At 39.4% G+C, this 26,367-nt stretch overlaps 1 pseudogene; it reads right to left on the reverse strand.

Annotated features, from left to right (window-relative positions):
* Positions 1-864: 864 nt before the first annotated feature.
* LOC127233273 (60S ribosomal protein L7-like) lies at positions 865-1,597 on the reverse strand (annotated as a pseudogene).
* Between the last annotated feature and the right edge of the window lie 24,770 nt (positions 1,598-26,367).

Consider the following 26,367-nt stretch of genomic DNA (forward strand, 5'->3'; position numbering starts at 1 on the left):
TAAGCCAAGACCATGTAGAGATACACAAATTAATAGAAATGGGTTAGTAATTAAGAGAGCTAGACAATAAGAAGCCTGAGCCATAGGCCAAACACTTTATAATTAATGTAAGCCTCTGTATGTTTATTGGGGACTATAAGACTGCTGTACCAGGTGGGACAGAATTGTAATTACTCTAGAATATAATTTAGAGGAACTTCACAAGTCTAGATTTATAGGTTTGTTTGGATTTTGGGTTTGATTTTTGTTGTTGTTTTGTTTTGTGTTTTGGAAGGGGAAAGAGAAAGAGCAAGAAGTTGGGTGAATTGGGAGGTGGGAAGAGCTGAGAGAGTTGGGGGAGGGGAAGAATATGACCAAAATATAGTGTATGAAAATATTTTAATTCAAAAAATGCTAGGAAAACATAAAAAAACAAACATTAGAATTATCCAGGATGTGGAACAGAGGGAACTTTGATGTATTTGAAATGTGAAGTTATAAATGAACCCAAAACCCCATTGATTTTACCTGAGAATGTGGAACTGTCAATTTGTTGCAGGGCAGATAAGTTGTTTCTATTTCAATAGTAATATTCAAGTCTGCCTTGGAACCACAAAAAGCTAAAACTGTGAACTTATTTATCAGGGCTTGGGCTTAGCAAAGTGAGCCAGCCCAGGGAGGCTAGCTACATCTGAGGTTCCTGCTAAGGATAGCACTGTTGAGGAACATGCTTTTTGAAGGGAAAATTTGGAAGTCTAAGAAATAAACTTAGTAAAAGTAGAGATAAAAGGATGTCACATGAATTTTATATATATATATATTCAGTTTGCCAAGCTGTGACTGTTTACTAACTGACCAGATTACAAAAATACCACAGGCAGCACTTTAGTTCATCCGTCTAATAAGCCTGTTTAGCTGCTCTTCCCTGTTGTCAGCATCGCCACCTTCCACAAAGTGAGTGGTCTTTTTCTTCATCCCCCCCCCCATGGAGAAGACAGTTTGAAGGGCCACGGGAAGTTGTTGCCTTCCTTGAAGCATTTACCCACTGTGTAGATCTCATGGATCAGATCCTCCATGCACCCACTGTGTAGATCTCATGGATCAGATCCTCCATGCAGATAATGCCGTATTTACCAAGAGATGAGCAATCAAGGAATTGTCTGTCAAGGCAATTCTCTTCTTATTGATTTTGCCATAGCCATGCTTGTAGATGAGCTCGTTTACTGACTTCAGGTTGGGGTACCCCCATGCAATGTATGGCTCCACGATCCTCAGCATGTTAATCAAAGCCTTGTTGAGCTTAACAAAGGTGCCATTGAAGATCTGACGAAAACGGACCAGCTGCAACACCTTGCGGACCTTTGGGCTCACACCATTGATACCTGGGATTCGGATGACGAATGCCAGCTTGGGTTCTACAGGCACATAGAAGTTTCCGGCTTTCCTTGCCATCCTAGCCATGCGAATCTCCATCAGGTACATCTGTCTTTATTTCTTGTGATAATGCTTTGCCTTTTCATAGATGAGCTTCCTGCGTGCCTTCCGGAGTGTCTTCAGTGCAAACTTTTTCCGAAAGCGCTTCACCTTCAGCTCCTCGAAATTCCTTCGCTTTTTCTTAAAGGTCTCTGGCACAACAGGAACCTTCTTTTTCTTCTCTGTGCGGCCTCCATGGCTCCTTCCAGTCAGGGGGGTTAGGAGGGGGAAAGAGAGAGAGCAAATAATTTATATTTTATAAAGCAAACAAGAATAAATGTTTTAAGAAATGTGGCCGGTCGTGATATAACAGAGATATAACTAAGATGAAAACTTTGAAGATGTCATTGGTGTTTACAGTGAAGGAATGGACTGGAACAGTACATTTCAGAAGTTGTAAAAATCTACCTGAGGTGATAATCTCTTCTCATCAAACAATTCCAAGAAACCTCTTAAATCACCCTCTGTCTTCAGTATTAAGACTGTGAAAACTCAAAACACAGAAAATAAATTGCTTGTTTTCTGTTTGAAATAGGGTTGTTGTGACTTTGTAACCACATTAGAAGAGGTACAAGCCTGTTTTCAAGGGTGTTAGAGTGCACATTTGGATAGCTTCCTCTCACTTTTGACACAGAAATTACAATTAAATTACACAGGAGTGAAGTCATATTTGTTGGAAGTACATTGCCCAACACATTTACTTGGCTTGTTCATTTTCCACTGCACAGACTATGTAGTCTAGACTGGTTTCTAGACCTATATCTAGAGTACTGGGATTATAGATATTTTCACAATGCCTAGCTATATCCATGAGTTTTCAAAGGTGGGCTTCAGTAGTGGGTATGTTTTGAATCTTACTGTTAATGGAGATTAATGACTTGAAGAAATCAACTTCAGAGAAAGACAGAAAGAACATATCAAACACTGAGTGAAGGTTTTTGTAGAAATGTAAATAAGGTCAATGAGCAAGCTTGCTTACTGGCCCAGGAAAGATGCCAGAGAAAGGGCTGATTGAAGACATTGGAAAGGGAGGAAATGACTGCTTGCCAATAGTCTCATGTAGAACAAGAAAGATTGAGGCCAAAAGTTCTTAAGATAGTAGTTATTATAATTAATGAAAATAATGATAATGATGATGTCATGCAGAATGCAAATTTAGATTCTCTTTGTCTGGGATCTACATGAATATAAGTCATTAATTATGCCAATAAACTCAATATAGGCACTGGCAGCGTTATACCTGAGAACACTTTCTGAAGTCTGAAGCACTGAACAAATATGTTCACTATTTTATTTTTAATTATAGTTTCACTATGTTCCAGGTATGCAGATTTGAGCACGGGGAGAGAGTTAGAAGTGAAATGTCTGTAGAAAGTGATGGTGAAACCAATGAAGAGTAAAGAAGCTTCTGTTTACACCTATAGAGAGAAAACAGGCAGCCAAAGGGTAGGAGCTGAGTTCCTTCTCTGTGGAACATCCCACTATAGAAGTCAGTGGTCACCAAAAAAAAAAAAAAAAATCCGTGGCACAATTCAGATTCTGAAAGGCAGTATGTCATCAAAGAGAGAACCTGTAACCTCACAATGACTCTAGCACATCCCTGAAAATAGCAGTAACCTCCAGTGGGTAGAGCCCACTCATGATTGTTGGCAGACTAATGAGATCAGGCTAGGGTCAGGTGTGTAGGCGGACAAGAAGGGAACCCAATCTTCAGTCAGTCTTCATTCCTGCTGTATTTCAAATTACGATCAGTCATTTGGGAAGAGAGACACCAACAGGCAAGACAAGCTATGGTCCTTGTTGATCTCGCTGCCAGCAAGCACATCATGAGGCAAAGTCCCCTCTAGAAAAGAATGATTCCACTGAGGGAATGATCCAGAAGGATGAGGGTACTTAGGGATCCAAGAATGAAAGCATAATAATCAAGGCTAAGAACTCTGCACACATAATTTCTCTGGTTGAGAACTGTAGATCTTACAACATTGCTCAACCTCACAGCTTTCCTTTTTCTTGTGTTGACATTCTTTTTCAGTCACAGGCCATCGTCTGGTTTCTCACATTCACTACCTATTTTTTTTTTTTTGGTCCAATGTTTGTGTACTATTGTTATTATAAAAACACTATGACTAAAACCAACATATGAAGAAAATGTTTAATTGGCTTACACAACACAGTCTATAGCAAAAGGACGTCGGAGAGTTACCTGGAGCCAGGAACTACAGCAGAAACCATGGAGAGGTCCTGCTCACTGGCTGCTCATGGAGGCTTGCTCAGCCTGATTTTCTTGTCCAGCCCAGGACTACCCAAAGTGGCCTGGACCGTCCCACATCAACCATTAATCAAGAAAATGACCCACAGACCTACCTACACAACAATCTAATTAGGCACTGTCCTAATTGAAGTCATCTTTTTCTCAATAAACACAGCTTGTGTCATGTGACCAAAAAGAAAAAAGAAAAACCTACTAACCATCACAGATTCCTTGACTCCTTTCCATTCTTCACCAGGTCAATATCTATATAGCTATGGAGGGCTCTGTTTGAACACCTCTCCAGTCTTATTAAGTTGTAACATCATCTGTCTCAGGACTTTGTTCTTTATCAGTTCTTCTCCATGTCTTTTAAGTTTTTCAGGAACTACTATTTCCTTTCCTTCTTTGTAAAACAAATGAAATGCCCGTTAACTGTCTACTCCACATGAGGATATTTTTGAGTGCTTTTTTGTCCCTTAAAAATTATTACATAAGTATTTCTCTCTTCTTTTTTAATTGTATTCCATTTTTATTAACTTTACATACTGACCACAGTTTCCCTTCCATCCTCTCCTCCCAGTCCATGATCTGTATTATCATTTCCCTCGCCTCTTCCCATCTACACCCCTCATCCCCACTTCTTCTCTGACCATTCAGAAAGGGGTAGCCCTCCCCATGGAATTGGACAAAGCATGCCACATAAAGTCAAGGTAGGACTGGGTCCCTCACCTTATGTCAAGTCTGAGCAAGGTAATCCAGCATAAGACACGGGGTCCCAAAAGAAACTTAAAAAGACACCAAGCTACACAACTATCACACACGTGCAGAGGGGCCTAGGTCAGCCCTATGGAGGCTCGCTGACTGTTGATCCACCCATTCCATCTCATACAATCTGGGAAACTTCCCTGAGAGCACAGGATTACCAAAGGGTGGAGCTTAGAAGTAAACAATGTGATCAAGGCACCCAAGCCTCCTGGCCTAAGTTTGAACATCCATTATGTTGGATGTCTTTTCTAAACTTTTTTTCTTGCAAGATCAGAATCTCAGGCTCAACCTTGTGAGCACTGCCCTCACTAATACCTTCTTTCTTTTCCTTTAGTATTTTTTTTTTCATAGAATAGCCTAATTCTGAGGCAAGATGGTTATTTCTGTCCCGATTTGCAGGCTGCTAAGTGTTGTTGGAGAAAATTAAATAGCTGTGCTGATTGCTTTCATTACATTGTCATGATGTCCAACCTCAGCTGGGCCTTTGCAAACATTGGCAATCCCTTTGCTCCTCTCTTGACAGCTAGTTCCCATTTCCCACAGCATCTGTTCCAAATCTGTAGAGTTTTCCTCAAGTCTACTTTAATTAAAAACATTCTTAACGTGGCTTATGAGGCTCTCCAAACTTTGGCTCCTTCCCATTTTTCTGGTCTCCCCAAGGGCCATGCTCTCTAATGTTCTTCGAGGTTCTTGCCAAACTGATACTTGTAATTCCTTTTCCTTGTCCCCTTCGGATCGTCTGCTCACTGAGTTGTGAGGCCCTCCCTTGCTTCTTTGTTTAATTCACTACTCATCTTTCAGGGTTACATCATGTGATGAGCTTTGCCTGACATCCAAGGCTAGCTCAGATCATATCATTTTCAAGATTGCGCATATTTTTCTTGCTTTATCTGAAGCCAGTATGTGACTATGTATACATAGGGACAGTATTAACTCACTCAATTAATATGGTGCTGTCATGTCACACAACGCCTGATCCTTGGAAGGTGCCTTAAGCTTAGGTTTATATTTGACTGGGATCATAATTTTGATGTTAATCATCATGTATAATTTTATTGCCGAGTGGAGAGACCAGCAATACCTTCTTCATACACCGAGTCCATGAAGCGTGTAGCAGATGGGTGTTGTGGAAAGGTTACTCTAACTTTACCCTGGCCCTGAGTCAAAAAGACGGTCTGTAGGATAGTTTGTAAGATAGTATTTATTTTAAAAACCTGCAAAGCCAGGAACTCAAAAGTAGGTGACAGCCCTTGTGAGGAACTGCTGTAGCTATTGAAAGGCTACATGTCCTGATAAAGAGCTACACAAATAAACTCCTGGGACTAAGGGAACTGGCCCAGGCTGATTTGCTACGCCAGCTTCCTCGGTGAACTTGTCTCTCCACAGTCTTTTGAGCGAGTCTTGTCCTCTGGTGACAAGATTGGTGACATGCTTTCGTAGGAGTCAGAATTGCTGCTAAGACTGAGAAAGAAGAAGGTGAGTAAAAACAAAGTGATGGCAGGTCAGAAGCAGTGGCCGCTTGAGTGGCAGGTCAGCATCAGGTTCCCTTCAACATCAGCAGACTCATTTAAAACTGGGAGCAAAGGGAAGGAAAATAGCTGTGGAAGAGAAAACATGGATGTAACAGCCTATGCCCGTTAAAGAACTCATTGCAAGAACAGGCAGACGTGAGTTTTTTCATGATTTAATTTTTTAATCTATGCATTTATCCATATACTATTTCCTTTGAAATTTTATGAATTGGGCCGTTTACTTTCTTTCTGTTGTGTTGTTTTCATCTCATACGAAAGTACAAAACATTTAGCCAGTCCTGAACTCCATGAGAAGGAATCCATGTCCTACACCGCTTTGGTATCCAAGAACTAGAGACTAGATAGCCCAGAGACAAGCACTCATAGGTAAGTGACTTATCCAGTCATCGTCAGAAAGGCTTCCTCTGACACCAGATGAGAACAGATGCAGAGACTGACAGCCAGACATTATGTGGGAAGAGTCTAAATGGGAGATCTCTGTCAAATCCCTCCCTTCAGATCTCAGGGTATCCTTGGGGGAAGACATGGAAAGATTGTTAAGAGCCTGAGGAAATAGAAGACACCAGGAGAACAAGGCCCTCTAAGTCAAATAAGCCAGGCACCCATGGATTCACAGGGACTGAAGCAGTGAGCACAGGACCTATATGGGTCTACACCCATGGTCTACTGTAGCTATTAGTGTAATATTTTTATGGAAACCCTAACTATTAGAATGAGAGTGTCTCTAACTCTTATGCCTGATCTTAGGACTCTTCCTCCTGTTGGGTTGCCATGTCCAACTTTAATATGGTAGGGTTTTTTTTGTTGTTGTTGTTGTTTTGATATAATGCTGTTGGCCAGTTACTTGTTTCTTATTGTCTAGCTCTGTCTTATGTATTAACCCATCTCTATTAATCTAAGTACTTCCACGTGGTCTTATCTTACCGGTGAGCGGGCCCGGACCTCTATTCTCCAGTCTCTCCATGCTGACTCTTCCCTACTACTTCCTTTTTCCTCCTTGTCTCCTAGTCCCTCCTATCTTCCTTTCCCATTAGCCAACAGTAATATGGTAGTTTTTACCACATCTTTTTTATATTTTATTTATCATATCTGGTTGTTATCTCTTAGAAGACTGTTCTTTTCTAATGAGAGACAGAAAAGGTGTGGATCCATAGGGCAGAGGAGGTGGAAGGAACCGGAAGGAGCAAAGGAAGGGTAAAGTATAATCAGGATTATTATAAGAGAAAATAATCTATTTTTAATAAGAGGGAACATCTGAGCAGTGCTGAACTGTACTTAATTCACTCTAAGATAGCACAATATGAGTGAAATCGGCAAAGTGAACCCTGAGATCTAGCTACCAAGAAATCTACCAGCTCTGCTCAGTAGCAACTCTTTAACATGCAGGGTCAAAATTCAAAGAAAACAACAAGGATTGCTCTTAAGCCTTCCTTGTTCACAGGCAAAGTTTATTGACCTAGCCTTGACTGACATCACATGTGTTCCTGAAGATGGATGAAACTCCAGGAGAATGGCTCACTGCCCTCTGGAAGTGTTTAGCAAAAAGATTTTAGACTATTTGAGTCTGAGTATACTGAAAGTTTATTATTCTGGAATATTTTGGTTTCAAGAGAAAGACACCAAATTAAAATTGACAGAGCCAACTAAAATTGAAAATCCAGAGGATGACTGTTGTGTGTACAGGAATGGACCACTGATCTGGCTGAATGCAGGGGTTCAAACGATGTCACCACAGTTTGCACTATCTCATAGTCCACAATTAGCATTATAGAGCTAGATCCTGGCATATCCACTCACACAACTTCCTTGTTACTAGCAATCACAATGAAATAACTGACTTATGTTCTCTGCTTTAATGAAAAGCATCAAATATGATTTCCAGCAGCCCAAATTGGACCTTTTCCTTATCCTGGTCAGCATCTTGAACTGTTATGAGTTCCTGACTCCTGGCCAATACCCCAACCTTTCCTCTTGAAATCGGGTCAGAATTATATTAGATTAAGTAGGCAGGGACTACTTTCCTAATGAAAGGTAGTATGTGCTTATGAAAACTGAGAATGATTTCAATATAAAAAAATCTAAAAGGTGTCCAAAATTGAGATGTTCATAGGAAATAGATATGGCATCGTACATGAATGTGAGATGACATAAGTTTTTATTCTTCTCTGTATTGTGTGTGATGTTTTTGTGATAGTAAGTAGATCTGGAATTCCATTGTACCTACACAAAGTTAAAATCCAGTGACTCTAAGAACCAGTGATAGGAAGCATGGGTCTGTCTTTGGGAACTGGATAAAGAGAACATAATTCTGTTGTGTAATTTCCTTTTACTTTAGAGTCCTGCCATTGAACTTACTTCATCCAATGAAATGCTAAATATGATTCCCTGGGCCCATACGTCCACAAGTTCACAAAACCATTTTGTGACATTTCATTGTCATTTCTAGCTTCAAAAGTCAATATAAGCAAAACAATTCTGGCAAGCTTCAATCCTTATCTTTTACTGACTTGGAGAAGCAACTCTATTCCTAGAAATCTGATGGTTTGCCGGGTAAAGCTAATATTCACAGCATTGACTCTCATACAACTTGTATTACAGATATATTTGAAAGTCTGAAGGAAACTGAATGACACCATGGAAGAATAATGGCTTTATATTTTGAAAACAGGGTATATGAATTACAAAGGAAAACTATTATCTATACATTCAATTAGCAGCAATATTTCAAAAATAACAATGATAGAATATTAATAATTAGTTTAATAATTAACAAGTGCAGTAGGCATAATTTCTTCATCTAATTTTTACACTATAATAATCATAAATATGTTTGCCTAGTACATTATGTTATATAAAAATCTGCATTTACAGCCTGATGCTGGTGGCACACCTTTAATCCTAGCACCAGGGACGCTAAGGCAGGCATATCGCTGTGAGTTCTAGACCAGCCTGGTCTACAGAGAGAGTTCCAGAACAGGCTCCAAATCTACAGAGAAAAATTGTCTCCAAAAACAAAACAAAAACAAAAACAAAAAATATGTGATTGCTGTTAACTTTAAAATTAGCATGCTCTCTTCAATAGGTCAACTTTGTTGTTTGTTTGTTGTTTGTTTCTTTGTTTTGAGACAGGCTCTCTCTACATAGCCCTGGCTCCTAGAATTCACTATGTAGAAAAGTATGGCCTCAAACTCACAAAGACCTGCCTGCTTCTCTGTCCAGAGTGCTGGGTTTAAAGCTATCTACCACCATACCAGGTATCTGTGGAGTCAAGTTTTAATCAAATTATATGTTTTCATTTAGAGTTCAAATTATTAAGATAATATTTTCCCAGCTTATTGCTCTGTCCGTCCAAATCTCTGCCTAGATCACATCAGCCCATAGCTGCTCAGGAGCTTGAGAATACCTGTATGAGTCAGACTTCCCTAGAGGAATAGAACATACATCTAATTTACTAAGTGTACTCACTATGGAATAGTAACAACAACAGAATCACACCTGGGAGACTGAGAACCTGGTGATCAGTCAATGAGCCCACAAGACTGGGTGTTCCAGCAGGACCAAGCAGGTACTGAAAACCTAGACGTTTCCTGGAGAGCTACAGCAGTGGAAGCCTAGGAGTCGTGTTCTGCTGTCGGCAAACACATCAACAGCAGCGGCAACAGGACAGATGAACGCTGGCAGGACAGGAGGCTGAGTGAGCAAAAGGGGAATGGTCTTTCTTCGGCCGTGCCCTCTTTTATATGAGCAGCTACACGAGTTTGCTGCCCTCATTTGAGCGGAGTCTTTCTATATCAATTAAAGCAATTAGGACGGTTTCTCGATTGAGACCCCCTACAGGTGGCCACAATTTGTGGCAAGTTGACATTAACAAAATAAAAAAAAGAAAGGAAGGAAGGAAGGAAGGAAGAAAGAAGGAATGTCTAAAGCCATGAGAACAGAAGATCAAGAATCATTTCTTCTCCTTGTCTTTCTTTTATTCCCTCAATACATACAAAAGCTTTTCTTTCTTCTTCCTTCCTTCCTTCCTCCCTTTCATTTGTGATTGAACACATTAAACTTAGACCGCCTTCCATCAAGGAAAGAACTTACCGTTCAGCTAGCTCTGTATCCCTTTTGTACTTTGTATTTTGACAGAGTAGTGAATCTTTATGTGGACATTTACACCAAGACGCCCTTTCATTTAAGTAATTTCATAGGCTGGACCAGGAGCTTACTGATAGTGTGCCTGCTTGGTATCTCCTCTGCCCTCTGCCTGACCTCTGACGGGACAAAAATGTAATAAAGATCCCGTTTCCCTAATGTTACAGTAACCGCCGCTCTGGGGAAGACTGACTGACGGGAGTGTTCCACTGGATAGCTATTTCCATTTTGGTTTACCCAGAAACAAAACGAATTACCATAGCCTCCTTCGAGTCTAAATCTAAACCTAAAATGCAAGGATCCAATGACCTTTTTTTAAATTTTTGACGTAATAATACAATTAGTACATTTTTGTTCCCCGCCTTCCTTTCTTTCAAATCCATGGCCTCCGTCCGCCTTTATTTTTTCATTAATTGTTGTTACATGCATATTTGTATATGTATATACATGACATTTCTAAATATGGCCTGCTCAGTCTGTGTAATGGTATTGTATGTGTTGCTCAGGGCTGACTCATGGATATTGAATACCAGCTGGCGTGCTCTTCCACGGAGGATGCTATCAAAATTCCTTAGTTGCCTGTAGTTCTTTGTGTAGGTTTGGAGATCATGGTCTTTCCCCCATTCATTTCAGCATTGTCCAAATAAAATAAAATAAAATAAAGCCTTCTCTCTATTTTTCCTTTTTCTTCCTTTAACATTTTAAAATAGTTTATGACCCAAGTCTTCTTTCGCTGTTCCTAAAGGAATCACAATGAATGTCAAGGTTTGGGAGAAAATTTGTAGAGAATGAAAGCTCTGACACTGGGGAGGGATGCTCCCGACCAGGCTGACTGCTCGCGCTGCAGGGACCATGGAAGAATGGGTGAAGGCTGCCGGGACACCTAACCCTTGCCATCTTCAGGTTTTTCCCTCAGCTTTTGAACAGATTTCAATGCAAAAGCAATTAGCAAACATGAGACTTGCTGGGCAGTGGTGGTTCATGCCTTTAGTTTCTGCATTTGGGAGGCAGAGGCAGGTGGATGTCTATGAGTTTGAAAGCACCCTCCTCTAAGGGAGCTAGTTGAGCTAGTTCCAGGACAAGTTCCAAAGCTATGCGCGGAAGCCCTATCTCGAAAAACCAAAAACAAGCAAACAAACAAGAATATGAGACTCATTTTTGTGAACTCAGAGACAAAATACCGAATGGATAATGACCCTGAACCTGCTATCATGGCGTGGGTTTACACATATCGTCTCACTTAGAGTTGCTCCTGACTCGTGGGAACTGAAATACTGAGAAGGTGACGAATTCATTGCCCGGCACACAGTAACGAGCATGAGATGCCCAGACGCCAAACGGTAAACCTGGGGCCTGCCTTTTCTGCTGTAAATCCCTTGTGGGGGAGGCACTTTTCCCCTCAGTTATCCGCGTGTCCATTGGCTGGTTTCCATGGGCTCCAGGAAGTGTGCCAATGAGAAAAATAAAAAAAAGAAGAAGAAGAAAATGAAATGAGAAACGTGGGAATCAACCTTATATGACCTCCCAGCATATGTCCTAAATTGTTTCTCTCAAAGAAAACTGTTAAAATAGCAATGAAGTAGCTAGTACAGAGTCTAGAATTTTTCCACGTCCTCACCTGAGCTGTATGTACTTTTGCAAAGGATGACCCTAATCATTGGCTTACAGTGGGGTCAGAAAAAGAATAATCTGGTGCATCTCTAGCACCACACTGGGAATCATAATGGGAAACATATGTAAAGGTATCAATTTTCACAAAACAAACGTTTGTCAGCAGGGAATGGTGGGGAGAGAGAATTTAAGGTTTGTTTGTTGAACCCTGGATGGATGGAGCAATGTATAAATGAGTATAAGGCTATACTGTGATCTGTTAGGACATGTTGGCACATTCTCAAATCAATCCAGACATTTAGATCTTCAAAGATCTTCACTAGTTGGTTGTTCTTTTGTTTTGTATGTGTGTCTGTTTTCACTATGGCAGCAATTACCAAATCAATCTTATCACTGAAAAGGATTGATGATCACGTTTTGCGGAATGTATTGCAAATAGCAGTGCTAATTATGGGATATAAAATTGTACATAGATCTCCTTTTAATTTGAATTTTGTTCAATTATAAACAGATTCCCTGCCCAGCCTTAACCCACCACATTTAGCATTCTATGGGCAGAAAAATGCTTAAGACTGACAAAATATCCAGTCTGTAACCTCTATTGGAAAGGCTTGATTATAATAAAATTACACAAAAATGTGTCACTAAAAGGCATTGGACAGACATAAAATCTAACCTTTTGAGCTGAAGAATACTTAATAGTCTCTTCATGATCATGCATGGGGAAATTCTTTACTATGGAATAGCTATTTTCCTGTTAAGCAGGCTATTTCATCAATGATTTATTCACACAATGTAATAGGTCGTTTAAAATGGTGGTTTAAAAGTTGGGCCTTTTTGTTTAATTTTCTCACAGGCGGTTGGTAATTATCATGGCCCTGCAGTTTCTCTGGAATGCCATGGAGGGTCAAATGCCAATGGAACCCTGCTTTATAGGGTAATTAAGACAGTCGACATGGTTATTAAATACATCATGCTAAACTAAACTGGAATGCTGTGAAATAAAATCCAAAATCATAAATAAAACTTGGGTATTCCAACAAAGGGAAATGTGTGAAAAGGCGGAACCCTGTACTCTTCAAACAGCATGAAATGGCTCTTACCCACTTAGACTTACTAGGGTCTGACCAGGAAAGCCTCAGAATCCCCCTGCAATGTACGCAATGGACTTTCCATACAGGCGGGCGGTCCTTCCTCCTCCCCTCTTCAAGGAAGCAAGACAAGAATAGTGAATGGTGCTTCCTAGTTTCCTTGTGGCAACAATGAAACATATGATGTTTTGTTCAATATTGTAGGCAAATGAATATTAGATAAGATTTAAGACGCATGCGCACGTTAGATAAGATTTAAAACGCATGCGCACGCGCGCACAAACACACACACACACACACACACACACACACACACAGACACCCTTCCCAGGGTCTTTCCAATGACTGATCCCCAGTGTGCAGAATTCACCTGCACCCTGCACTGGGTGAGGATAATAAAGACTTCCTCAAAGAAATCAGGGATGGGCTACTCAAAGGTCTGTGAATGCTGGTAGCTCTAACCAGTGATGATAGGTAAATATTGTCATCAGTACAACTATAAGCATTTCAAATATGTGTCTGTCTTGTGGTCATAAGCTTTGAAACCCAAGAGCCAAAGGCTTTGGTAATTTAATTTCTCTCTAGAAAATGTGATGAGTACACAAAAAATGCTGGCAAAAAGAGCTGGACAAAATGAGAACAGAATAAAATACAATCTTTCCAACCTATAATATGCCGCCTACAAGTGATTTTAAATTATCTTCCCCCTGCGTATTGCCTGGAAGTCTCTTTCTCCATATGCATGTTTACAGGCAAATGCATTGGTTTACTAGAAAAAGGAAAAGAACTGGTCTTAAAAGGGGAAATAAATATTTCCAATTCTAGCTGTAAAACTAGAAGCCAAAATGTGTAGTTGACAGGCACAGAGCCAGCTAACTTCAGACCACTAGCCTTTCCTTCAAAAATCAGTCTTCCTATTTCCACATGGAACACATTTTAAGTTAACAATGTGTAGCTTGGCAAAGGGATTGTTTTTCTTTGGCATGAAACGGTTGTCTCATTTTAGAAAAAAAAAATGTATTTCTGCCTGCTTCTCTATACAGTATATGTCCACATTCTTTTGAACTTTGAAAATTGTTGTTATATCAGAAAAGTTTTAGAAAATCACTTTGTTTTTTCTAAATATGAAAATATATGTTTAATATGGTCAATGTTCATGCATATGCTTTGCATCATTCTGAATATTGTTCAAGTACGCCTTAAAACGTATATTGAATGGTGACTTAACTATATCATATACTCTGAGGAAAAGACCTTGGAGAGACATTTGAGTTTGCTTTGATGGGCATTTTTGTAGGGTTTATGGACAATGGACAATCTGAAAATGAATCCAGCCATTTCCTTCTCGTCTCTTTGTCAGGGTTTTCGAATTGAGTCATTCTCTCCACAATGTATTTATAGCCCTGAAAACAGCAGAATGGAAGGCTACCCATTCAGACATTCTCAGTCTATCTCAGTCTATTTCCCCTTTGGTTGCTCTTGCCAGCAAACTAACAAAAATAAAACAGAAAATCATAAATGCAAATTTTCAGACACTGGTTCCACATGAAATGGGACCGAGTGCCGCCGCCCTAGCTACTGTCGTGAGACCAGATAGGGCCACCACTGCCTACACATAAAGAAAGCCATTAAGGAGAAGTTGTTTATTTCTGCTTCTGCAGAAATCATAAACACCAGCCCTGAGCCTGACAGCCCAAGCTGTGCTGCAGTAAATTCTAGTACTTTGCTGCCCATTGTAAGCTGCCCAGTAAAAGTTACTGTAGCTAAATCCCATATACATTTCAGGAAATAATCCTTCTCAGAAGATGGCATCGCATTCATGCACAGCAGGGTGTGCAAATGCCTATAAATCATGTGTAGAATCTAAAATATCTATTTAAAAAAAAATCTGTGCAAATTTAACCATGACCCCTTTGCCAGACAATAGGCCCTCATGTGTTTGCAGCTTAGCAGACAGGCAGGAATTTTGTTTGGAAGCGATAGCTACTGTCTATGTAATATTTAGGACCTATTCACGGAGCATCTGGCAGAAAATAAAAGGGTTTTTCTGCACTAACATATGCTAAAGAAGGATGTGGCCCTGTGCCGGCTCCTCCTCTTCTGATTTTTTGCAAATAGCACAACATAAGAGACGGTTGTTTCTGGCGGCCCTGCTGCGTGTCATGGCTGCCAGGCGAAATCCCATGAATTATTGCTCTTCCAGATGTAAGAGATTTTCAGGCTGCCTTAAACTGCCTGTGGTTTGTGGTGCTGGAGAGGAGAGAAACAAGATTAAACTTCATCTCATCAGTGCAATCTGAAAGGATCACACAGAAGACGGGTAATCGGGGACTTCTTATTCTAGAGCCAGACTGAAGAAGCTGTGTGTTTTTGTTTCAAGGTGATGTCACATTAAGCCTGTTGGAAGACAGTGATTAAGGTCAAACAATATTTGAGGAAGATCAAAAAAAGAAAAAGTGTTCGATTCTCTTCTGAAGCATCTTTATTGTATTGCCTTAATGGAAAAGGACTGGTCTCACTGGTGTTAGGGCATGGGAAATAGGTTAGTCTAGTGACTCAAAGTTGTTGGCATTTCTCTACACAAGGTTAATGTGAGAAAAATTAGAACTGTTCCCACAAAATTATAGCTCTGCTCTTCATGGTAATTTAGAAGATACATTCGTCATCATCATCAAAAAAAAAAAAAAATCAAGTGTCAGGATTGTTATCTCTAGGTCACTTTTGAAATCTTGGTGTGTGTGTGTTTCTATGAACACAAATATTCATTTAAAACCCAGTGAGCAATAAGAATATGATATACAGATTTGTAAAAGATTATTTGATTCAGCTTTCTCCCATAAAGAGAGTAGTTCCATAAACATCGGCCAGTTCAATAGCCCAGGTTACCAACATTTAACTAAAGCTTTTCATAACTGTTCCCAGAATGACTAAGAAAACAAATCACACCCTCTCCCATTACATACAGTTAGAGTCCTCGGGGAGTAAAGTTATAACTCATTACATTTTGATTTCCTTTGATCAAACACCATACACAACACCTGGATGTCATAATTTTAAATAGTAGTCATGACACAAACTAGGATAATGCTTAAAACCCCAAAGTCATGACATGGTTACTATCAGTCCTTATCATTTATGGCATGGGGAAATGGTGAGCAGTTTTTATTTTGAGGCATTTTCTGGGTTTCCATTAGCGAAATATTAATTATACATCAAGAAAACATGTTTCTCAAGAAACACCTGGAAGTAATCCACAACCATATATGTCTTAGATCAGAACATAATTGCCCCAATCCAACCTGTATAAGTTTTCCCTTTTTTATTTTAGATGTAGCCTATTTAAGTAATGGGGTAGGCTACCAGATGTAAAACCTCCCGGGCCAGCTTTTCTTTCCATTTCAGCAAGGCACCTCACAAAGGTTCCCTAAAGTGAGGGATCCCAGAGAAACTGTGATGAAAACCATAGGTCCAAGTGGCTTACATGAAAGCATTTATTGCTTTTCATGCAATGCATTTATAGCAGAATTGGGGGAAGAAAGTCCTTTGCTGGAAATGCATTAATTATTTGACATTGGTTTGCCTCAAAGACATTTCTACTATGGATGCAAGTGAAAGATCACAGCTAAAAAAAAAGATCATCGTACTTGAGGTAGGCTCGCACAGTCCCTTCTTATGTTCTGTGTGAAGCTGTCTTGAACTGAAACCTACGCTCCTCGAGGATTAAGGGATTGCAAAGCAAAGAGCGAGGCTTCTGTAATTTAAACCCAGAGATTCTCCAGCACAAAGGTGCAAAATGGACTAAGCCAGTCTGACTCTTGCCCCGTACAGAAATGATTTTCCTTCAGGAAGTTTTACACTATTAACATTCCAACAGTGTTATCATCTTTAAAGCAAGGGGTCTTCTACTGGCTTCACAAGTACTAAGTGCCCTTAAACTGCAGGAGTGGGTGGAGTTTCACATTACAGTTTGTGAATCTATCGGCAATACTTTATATCTGAGAAACCTGCAAGCATTTTAGAGGAAACTGCAGAACGATTATCAGTGACTCATGTTGTAAAACTGGCATTTTATGCCATTAACTATTTCTACGGAGCTCAAGCTTCTAATTATGATCTTTTGTTCTGTTTCTAGAAAAAAAAATGCTAGTTTGCAAGCTGATGGGTTATCCAAGTAAATGACACTGAGCAATATTTTTAAAAAACCTAATTCTGGGGGAAAATCAAAACCACTAAAAGTTATGCATCTTACTTTCAGAAGAGTGTGAAATATATAAAATTAAATCTCTAAGAGAGCTTTGTGCGTTCACTGGTCCGATTGTTGAAATGCAATTAACAGTCAGGTGGTGCTAAGAGAGACTGAGTCTTGCCTTCTTGCCTAGTAGATGATGAGTATACTAAAGTAATAAGAAAAAAAAAGCTGCTTAAATTATAACTGTGACACAGGCTGTAAAGAGCATGTATGGAAATAGGTCATGGGAATACAGAGTTCACACAGATGTGATTTTCGTAGCTCTGTGGCAGCATAACTTTCGCATGAGAATATGTGGTTTACCCCAAGTGAAAGAACGTTAAACCTTATTGCTATCGTTTCTAGAAACAAACAAAAAGTGTAAATGAAAGATTTAGCAAGGATGGAATCGTCCTGTTCGGCCAGCCTTCTGGGTTTCATTGCATCTCACAGTAAGTGGAGAGAATAGTGTCAGAAAACAATAAGAGTTTCCAAATGGTTGGCACTAATTACAGCCAATCTCTCTTTCAAAAGTTACATGGCAAAAATTGATTACCTTAAAAAAATTTCTTAAAATATAAAAACAGAAGGCAATGGCAGGAGCTGAAATCCAGCTCTTCCTTTCCTGGCATCAGAATTCCCCCAAGTCGTCCTTTGATTCCAGCCTGCATCTCCAGCTTAATTCTAGCAGGCAACGTAGAGCATCACTTTTTCCACACCACACCAAACTTTGACGTTTCATGCCTTGGTCATTTGAGTCTCTTAACCCTTGAGCTTTGTTCTTTCTTCACAGGGTTGTCTCTGTTTAGCTGACATATTTGCAGTTGCTGGTGAAATGTTCTATTTTGATTAGTACTTTGAGAATTTTGAACGGTGTTAGTCATTTCCACCTTCATTCCACTTCGCCCATTCCCAGCCTTCTTCCGTACCCAGGCACCTTTGTGTTTTCTTAGTTTCCTGTCCACCCACCTACTCTAATTTGTGCTGCCCATATATTCTTTGCTGTGTGGTAACCCACTGGAGCCCAGCTTATCAGTGGCAACAATTTTAAAGACAACCGCATCTCCCCTTTCCCAGCAGCTGATTGCCTGCAGCTCTTTGGACAGGGGCTGGACAAAGACAACACATTACATCCCTCCAAACTAGACTTGGTCTGGATTAACCTGAGATTTCTGGTTGCTGTCATGATTGCTGCTGAGTTCCTATGAGCAGCTACCTTGGAGTTTACAGCACACACTCTTTCCTGTAGTCATCCACAACCTCTGTCTCTTCCATCCTTTCTGTTCCCTCTTCCACCATCTTCCCCGAAGCCCAGGAGGAAAGCATAGGATAGAGGTGTCAAATTCAGAGCTGAATATTTCTTAATCTGGTTTCTGTCGCTTGGCCAGCTGTTGATCTCTGTGTTAACAACCATCAACTGAAAAGCAGAAGCTTTTTTTTTTTGCTGAGGGTGAGAAAGTGTGTTAACCTATGTGTATAATGATAAATGAGTAGGAGTTGGCTTAATACTGCATACTTTTAGCAAACTAATAGTAGTAGGTCCTCCACAACTGTTATTATCAGGCCAATTTATCCACAAATTTTTGGACTGACAGTGGGACCGGTTATAGATTTCCTCTTGTGGTGTGGAACTTAAATCCAATAAGAAATATTGATTCCACGACAACTCCAGTAGGCATTTCTTGCAGACCAGTCATTCAAATAGCTCCCAGCATTCACCTCTGGGCAAGACGCATGATTATTTTTCTCCTCCAGCATTATGCATACATTTCCCACCACTATGAAAGATCCCCCATAGGGATGAAGCTTCCAAGTCAAGACCAGCTTGATAATTCTATGTTGTGTGACTCTTGAACATTGTTTCTTCAGCAGCAGGGCTCACTGTCTTAGGGTAACCAACAGCACCTGTAAAGGTCTGTTAAGTTTACGGGTCTATGGTACTTCACTCCCCAACAACTCTAAAGGAGATAGTTATTCTTGTACTGGCATTTTATTTGTTAGCTGAGGGTGTCTACTGATGTTATGACATTATCTTCTCTCTGTCCTCTCAACTATTTACAGTGAGTAATTCTTAAAGAGCTATTTCATGAAACATCACTTTTTGCCATGTTCTAAAGCATCATGTACAAAGCATCACCTTCGAAGAGTAGATACAAATCTACTCTTTTCTTTCTCTCTCTCTCAAATCACCCAGTGTAATACCTTTCAGTTCCCATCCTGTTCCCAGCCACTCCCAGCAACTTCTCATAGAACGAAATTAACATTCCTCTCCTTTATTGGGTTTTTCGTCTCTCAATATTCAAAACAAATTACTTACTACATAAAACTTCTAATTTTGATTTTAAAAAAAAAACATTTTCTTTTAAAATAGCCACATCTTGTTTTTCTAATGGCTTTTTCAATTTTTACGTTTACAAAGCAAATAACATATACACATAATACATTGTTACATTATATATGCATTATTCGCGTGTATACGTATATATATATATAAAGAAAAAGAGGGTTTATGGGTAAAGAAGTAGGAAGGATGTGAAACTGAGCAAACATTTTTCATAGCTCACTTTTCTCTTTATTAATTAGTTAATTAGTTTTTCCCAGCCTGATCATAATTCCCCTTCCTCTCCTCCGAGTTCCCTCCCCTACCTTCTACCCACCTCCATTTATTCCTTCCTTTCTCTTCAAAAAAGTGCAGGCTGTCCTTGTACATCAGCCAGCACCACCGGCACATCAAGTTAAAGTGACACTAGGTACCTCCTCTCCTGTTAAGGATGGAAAGTCAACCGCGTGGGAGGAAGGGAGCCCAAAAGCACATAGCAGAGTCAGAGACAGTCTCTTAGTAGCCCCCCAAAAGACCAAGCTACTGCACAGCTGTCACACATGCGCAGAGGGCCTAGGTCAGTCCCGCGCAAGTTCTCAGGTTGACAGTGCCGTCTCTGTGAGCCTATATGAGCCCGGGTTAGGTGATTCTGTGCGAATCCTTGTGTTGTCCTTGCTTACTCTGGCTCCCATAATCCTTCCCCCTCCCTACTCCATAGGGTTCCCTGAGCTCTGCCCAATTTTGGGCTGTGGGTCTCTACATATGTTCCCATCAGTTTACAATTTAATTTTCTTAGTTAAAAATTGGACATGGGAGGGTGTAGCTTCATGGTTGAGCACTTATCTAACTGTATTAAGTTCTGGGTTTGGTCAACATAACTGAATATATATATATATATATATATATATATATATATATATATCAAGTTTTTATTTTATGTCACAAATGCAAAAGAAAAAATATAATGTAGGATAATGTGTAATCCAAGCAAAGACATTAGCTCAGCATTTTTCATCATGGTGTACCATGGTATACCACATCATTATGACATCTTTTATAACTGATATGAAACTGGATACAATAAAATCCTTATTTTGATGTACTTACAGTTGTAATCCAGTACAATTCACTGGTAATACTTATTGTTTTAGAGGGAAAAAAACACATCCCTGTCATTGAGAAATTATTAAAGTTCTTGAATACTTGAGTACGAATCATTCAAACCCATAAACATTTTTTCTTTGTAGCTGAAATACTTAGTGTATTTTATCACTCAGTGTGTATTAGGATTTCACAGAACCCTCGCTATTTCCATCTACCAAACAGTGTTACTTTAAGTAATTGACAGTAAATAAAGTTTTTTTTTTTTTCTTTTTAAATGGCAGCAAGCAACTTATATATTCTGTTAAGTGACTGCAGCTGGTATTGTCGAGGGGGATCTCTTGTGTGTTCGATGAGTAAAGTTTTAGTAATGAGGTGGAAAACGTTCCACGTCTTTATATAAAGGAAAATACAGGAAGTGTGTACTATGGACATTTTTGGTTTTTATATTATAAATACAGATTCCCACTCTTCCTCTTTCACTCTCCAAATATTCCCATATATCCTTACCCACTGTACCTCAAATGCTTGCCCTCTTTTCTCAGTAAAGTTATTGTTTGTGTACATGTGTTCCTAAATGTAACACTTTGGATATGTAATGTTACTTTGTGTGCATGTTTTCAGGGTTTACTGTGTGGCACTGGGCAACCAATCCCTGTGCTCTCCCACGGGAAGGACCGCCTCTCCTGCTCTGTCCTTAACTCTATTGCCTGTCGTTCTTTTCATAAGGTGGAGGTCTCCCGGGTGATGGGAGATGTCATTTTGTAAATATATTTCTCTTATTGGTTAATAAATAAAGCACTGTTGGCCAATAGAAAAGCAAGATGGATGGGACTAGGAGACAAGGAAGAGAAAGGAAGTGGTAGGGAGGAGATCCAAGATGGAGGACGGAGAGAGCAGAACGCCAGCCCCTCTCTCCAGTAAGATAAGACCAGGTGGAGATACTTAGATTAATAGAAATGGGTTAATAATTAAGGCAGAGCTAGCCAATAAGAAACTAGTAACAGACCAACAGCTTTATATTAATACAGTGTCTCTGTGCGTTATTTGGGGCTGGCGTGGTGGTGAGACCAGACTAGCGGGGGAAAAACATACTCGTAACACCAGGGCTTTTCCCAGTCCAGTTTGGCATGCTCGTTGGGATGGTCCTCTACCTCACCTTTGGGCAGTCACATTGGTGAGACTTTATGGATGAAGTTAATGGCATTACTAGATGACACAATCTCACGGAAAACTCCTTGGAATGTTTCCTGGTTTGGGGGAAGCATCGTTGGTTCTATTGTGTTATATTGCTCCGGACAGGGTCACTAAACTTCACAGTTGTCCTATTATTAGTAGTATTATAGCCCGGTGTTTTACTTCTGTGAGGTTATAAAACTTAAATGCTTTACAAATTGACTGTAGAGAACAACGCAAGCAAAAGTTAAATCTATGAATTCAGTACACCACACCAGTATCTCACATTTTTATGTAATTTTAGGAATAGACAGTGGCTCTTACACAAGATTACAGCTGGACAGCTGGACGCTACCTGTAGACATTACTTTGGCCAACACTGCCCATTTACAACCCTAAAATTCTATCTTGAAGGTCAGATACTCTTCTCCAGGAGTAGAAGTAATTCCATTTCTACAGTCTATGTGTCTCTTGAAACCAGACATGTCAGTAATGCATAATTGGGTCAAAGAATGTGGGGAGTACCCGTTTATCATACAGGCAGCTGACACAAAACTTCTCGTTTGTCTGAGGTTGACTGTAGCTGGGTTTGGAGATGAAAGGTCAGTTCCTTATCTACCAAGGCCCCTAGACACTCCAAAACCCCCTGTGCATTACAGATTTGAACAGTTTAAGCTCTCTTAAACAGAGGATCTCTTTTCTGAGTAAAGTCTACAGTGTATATAGATACAGAGGACAAGAAACATGTGAAAGGTCGTAGCTCTGACCTTTTAACATCAATTGTTTTATTTATAGCTAGGCGTTTAGTCTATAGGGCTTAATATAAAAGTAAGAAGAAAGACCAAGTATCTGGTTAGCTTTCTAATAGCTGCCCAGTTGTCTGAAATTTGTCTTTTAACTTGTGATGAAAATAAAAATTATAAATAATATGGTGATATCCACTTTGAAGAATTATTTCCAGTGACTTTTAATTGGACATTCTGTTTAATTATAATAAAACCTAAGGCAAGTTACCAGATTCTTAAATAATTTTTAACATGCATAATTCATTTATAAAAGACAAAATCATGGTACTTGGTTTTTATTACTCTTTTCACCTGTTGGGTGTCTTGCTATATAACAAATTTTTACCCAGAGCATTAAATCTTATAGCAGTTGAAATGCTGTTTTCTGGATTGTAAGCTTGTTAAGAAACGTATCCAACATGCCTACATGTGTTGCTGTTTTCAGTGCTATTTTGGCACATCTTTAAGACCAAAGAAGTAGACTGTGAGTAGGATTGAAAGAAGGCTGAAGACCATGTCAGCTGTTAGGCAACAAGCAGCAGCGAGGATGTCTCAGCTTCTAGACAGTTTAGATTCCATGAAGCCTGGTGCTGGAACTCAGGCGATGACTGTTCTGAGAAGATAATTGTGGCCAATTAGCCTTCTGATGTCACTCAATGCAGAGAAGATTGGCATCTCTGTGTCATCCATTCAGATAGGAAAATAATTTAATCCAGAAATTATTTTCCGTGTGTGTGTGTGTGTGTGTGTGTGTGTGTGTGTGTGTGTGTGTGTGTCCATGTGTGCTTGCAGGCACGCCGTGAGAAGCCATGAGAAAACCATTGATTTGTACGTAGTACCTAAAACAAAGATTAATAATAAAAATGAAATGGTTGCCTTCTCATTCAAAGGAATGACTTGCATTTCTGAAGACCCCTAGAAAAGAGGTGGCCTCACGACATTGCTATGACAGCCTTTACGCAGTTTCCTACCGTCCATTAGTTTAATTTATGCTAACTCACAATGGAAACTAACAGATAGCATTTTCTTTTTAATTATACACCTAAGAAACCCATTCTCCTCAAGTGACTGCATTGGTTAGTGTCAGCTGTTGCTATCTGCATATTGATTATTCAAAGATACCTTTCCACATTGTGTTGTAACATATATAATACTCAGGCATTCATCTTCTGTGTACTGTAGCTCTACATTGCAGCTCAACTACACATTACAATATATCAAGAAAATCTCTTGTGCGTGGCCACCAGTAGCACAGAGGCAAAACACTCCTGGCTTCTATGTTTTGTTATGAAAGAAGCATCCATTTTCCTATTAATATCGAACAGCTAAATCCCGAAGTTGTTGAGTATAGAACAACTATAACTCTGGTTCAGGAGCAGGAAGATCTGTATTCCTAGCACTTCGGAGACAGAGGAGGCCGATCTCTGTAAGTTCAAGACAAGTCTGATCTACAGATTTCCTCCAGAACAGCCAGAGATATTACACAGACAAACCCTGTGTTAAACAAACAAAAAGAAAAAAGTTGCAAAATACAGAGAAAATGGGCTAGGGATGTAGTTCAATAGAATAGACACAGCCTAGAACAAGAAGATGTAAGCAAGACAATGAGAATGCCCAAGTCATTCTCAGCTATACTATGAGTTCTAAGACAGCTTGTGCTACATGAGACCTTCACTTCAAAAGGACAAACAAATAACAGTGGTTGCACAGTTAACTCTGTAATTTATTTTACATGCATCTAATTAAATAATTAATAATTTTAATCATATATAGAAGAGCAAAGATAAAATATTTCCAGTGAAATTCCCATCGGTAAACTAGAGCATCCTTGCTATTTTGATATCCCTTGAGAATGAAAGAGGGAAAAATCGTCCAAACAGATTTGTACCAGATCGTACTGGAAAATGACTCTGGCATCCTAAGAGAGTAAGACATGGTGTGGTTATCAAGTGACTCCTTCCTGTCACAGGAGGCTACAGCCTTCTCTCTGCCTCCTCCGGGACATGACCAGGAAGGCTGGCCCAAAGATCAATCATGCTACATTTAGAAAGTTCATCACGCCAGCCTGCTGAGGAATATTTGCAGGCTCTGATTCTTCATGTGATTCCCCCTCCTCTCTCTCTTTAATATTTATTGATCAATGTAATTATTGAATATATTCTGTTCCCCTGACCCTGCATTGGCTCTTAGGCAGAAAAGAATAGAATCAGACCTAATTCCTGCCATGAGTTTTCTTAGAGTCTAAATATCAGACAAAAACAAGCAAACATGATGAGTCTACCATCACCCACAAACTGTTATCACTTTTTGTTTGTCAAGAACAAGAGAAAGGTTTCTTTCTGGAAAGTAGATTTTATGCTATACAGCAGAAGGTATGTTCTTTTAGTAACTGGAGGCTAACTTTGATAGAGCATATTGTTGTCTTTATGTTTTTCTTTTCAGACTGAGTATAGGCTTCAAAACTTTGTTCAGATTGTGAATAGATCATTGTAATGAAATTTTCATATATATATATATATATTCACTTAAATTTTTATAAAACATTATTTTTCACAATGCAGACATTTTACAAATATCCCTCAGTCATAATAAATACATTTAAGTGGGGGTGTAGTTCGAACTTATAAAGAAAAAAACCTTAAATATCACAACTTTTAAACAACCATAAAAAACATCTTCACCACTACAAATGAATTACTATTCTGATGTCAAATCATCAGTTATGCTTCTATTTGTAATAACAGGTTTTTATTCAAACCCTCTAAGTCTATTCACACATACTTGGGATATATTATATTCCCACACTCAGCCCCAAAGCCCTCCCCACCAGGAAGCTCAGAGTACCAGTTGCTCTGAAATTTCCATGGGGGTCTTTTAGTTTTTGCTCCAACCAGAAGTTTACTCAAAGACATCAGGAGAAAGCAGTTGCATTTACTGGATCTCAGGATTACATTGCCAGCCATTTTTCTCTCTCCATTGTTTTCCATTTACAATGCTGACTATAAAATGCATCTGATTCATAAGAAAAAATGCAGTGTGAAGCAACCGCTTAGACCTGTCTTGACATTAATTCCATAGATATCATGTAATTTTGCTTCTAAATATACTGACGGAAAGCAAAATACAAACCAGGCTAACATTTGCTTTTTCTAGAGTGGTTAACCCTGCTGAAATATGACTCACTGGGATTTCCCTAGATTCCACCACAAACAATTTATTGTCTCTAAGCTCACATTCTAGGCTATTATTTTTCTAAATGTGATAGCAAACAGGGTTCTGATTCTATAACATATAGTAAACTCTTAAAGACACCAGTCCCAGCCCTACCCAGGTACCAGCCCTACAACTTTTGCTTGTCGTCCTTTTATGCCTTATCACAGGGTTAAGTGACATTAACTCAGGTTTAGTTCCAGGACATGAAGTTCTGTCCTCTAAGGCCCAGTAACAAGGAGGGATCTTGTTACTTGGAACCCATAGGTTCCAGGCACTTTTTTTTCTTTATTTTTTTATATATTTTATATATTTTATTTTATATAACCAATTCCATTTAAATGAAAACAAACACTTATAGACAATCTTTGGGAATTTGGGCGTCGTTCTTTCCAAACTACTTCCTGCTGGTAAGGGACGCTGTCATGGGAGATTCGAAGAAGATGCAGAAATCCTGGCTGTAGTCTGCAAGGCTGCTTTGTCCAGCTGTTTTGAATGTAGGATCACCTGGTACTCTGTTTCAGGCGGTCTGGCTTGATCAAACCACATTAGTCTGGAAGGAATCCACAGCTTTTCATTTTCTGTGGAAACAAAAATAGAAATCCTTTTCCCCAGTAACTTGTCCTTGAACTTAAATTTTGGACTCAAAGCATTTTTTTAAATTTAATTTATTATTTTACCTGTCGATCCCAGTTCCCTCTTCCT

Source organism: Phodopus roborovskii, unplaced genomic scaffold, assembly GCF_943737965.1.
Source record: "Phodopus roborovskii unplaced genomic scaffold, PHOROB, whole genome shotgun sequence".
Taxonomy (NCBI): Eukaryota; Metazoa; Chordata; class Mammalia; order Rodentia; family Cricetidae; genus Phodopus; species Phodopus roborovskii.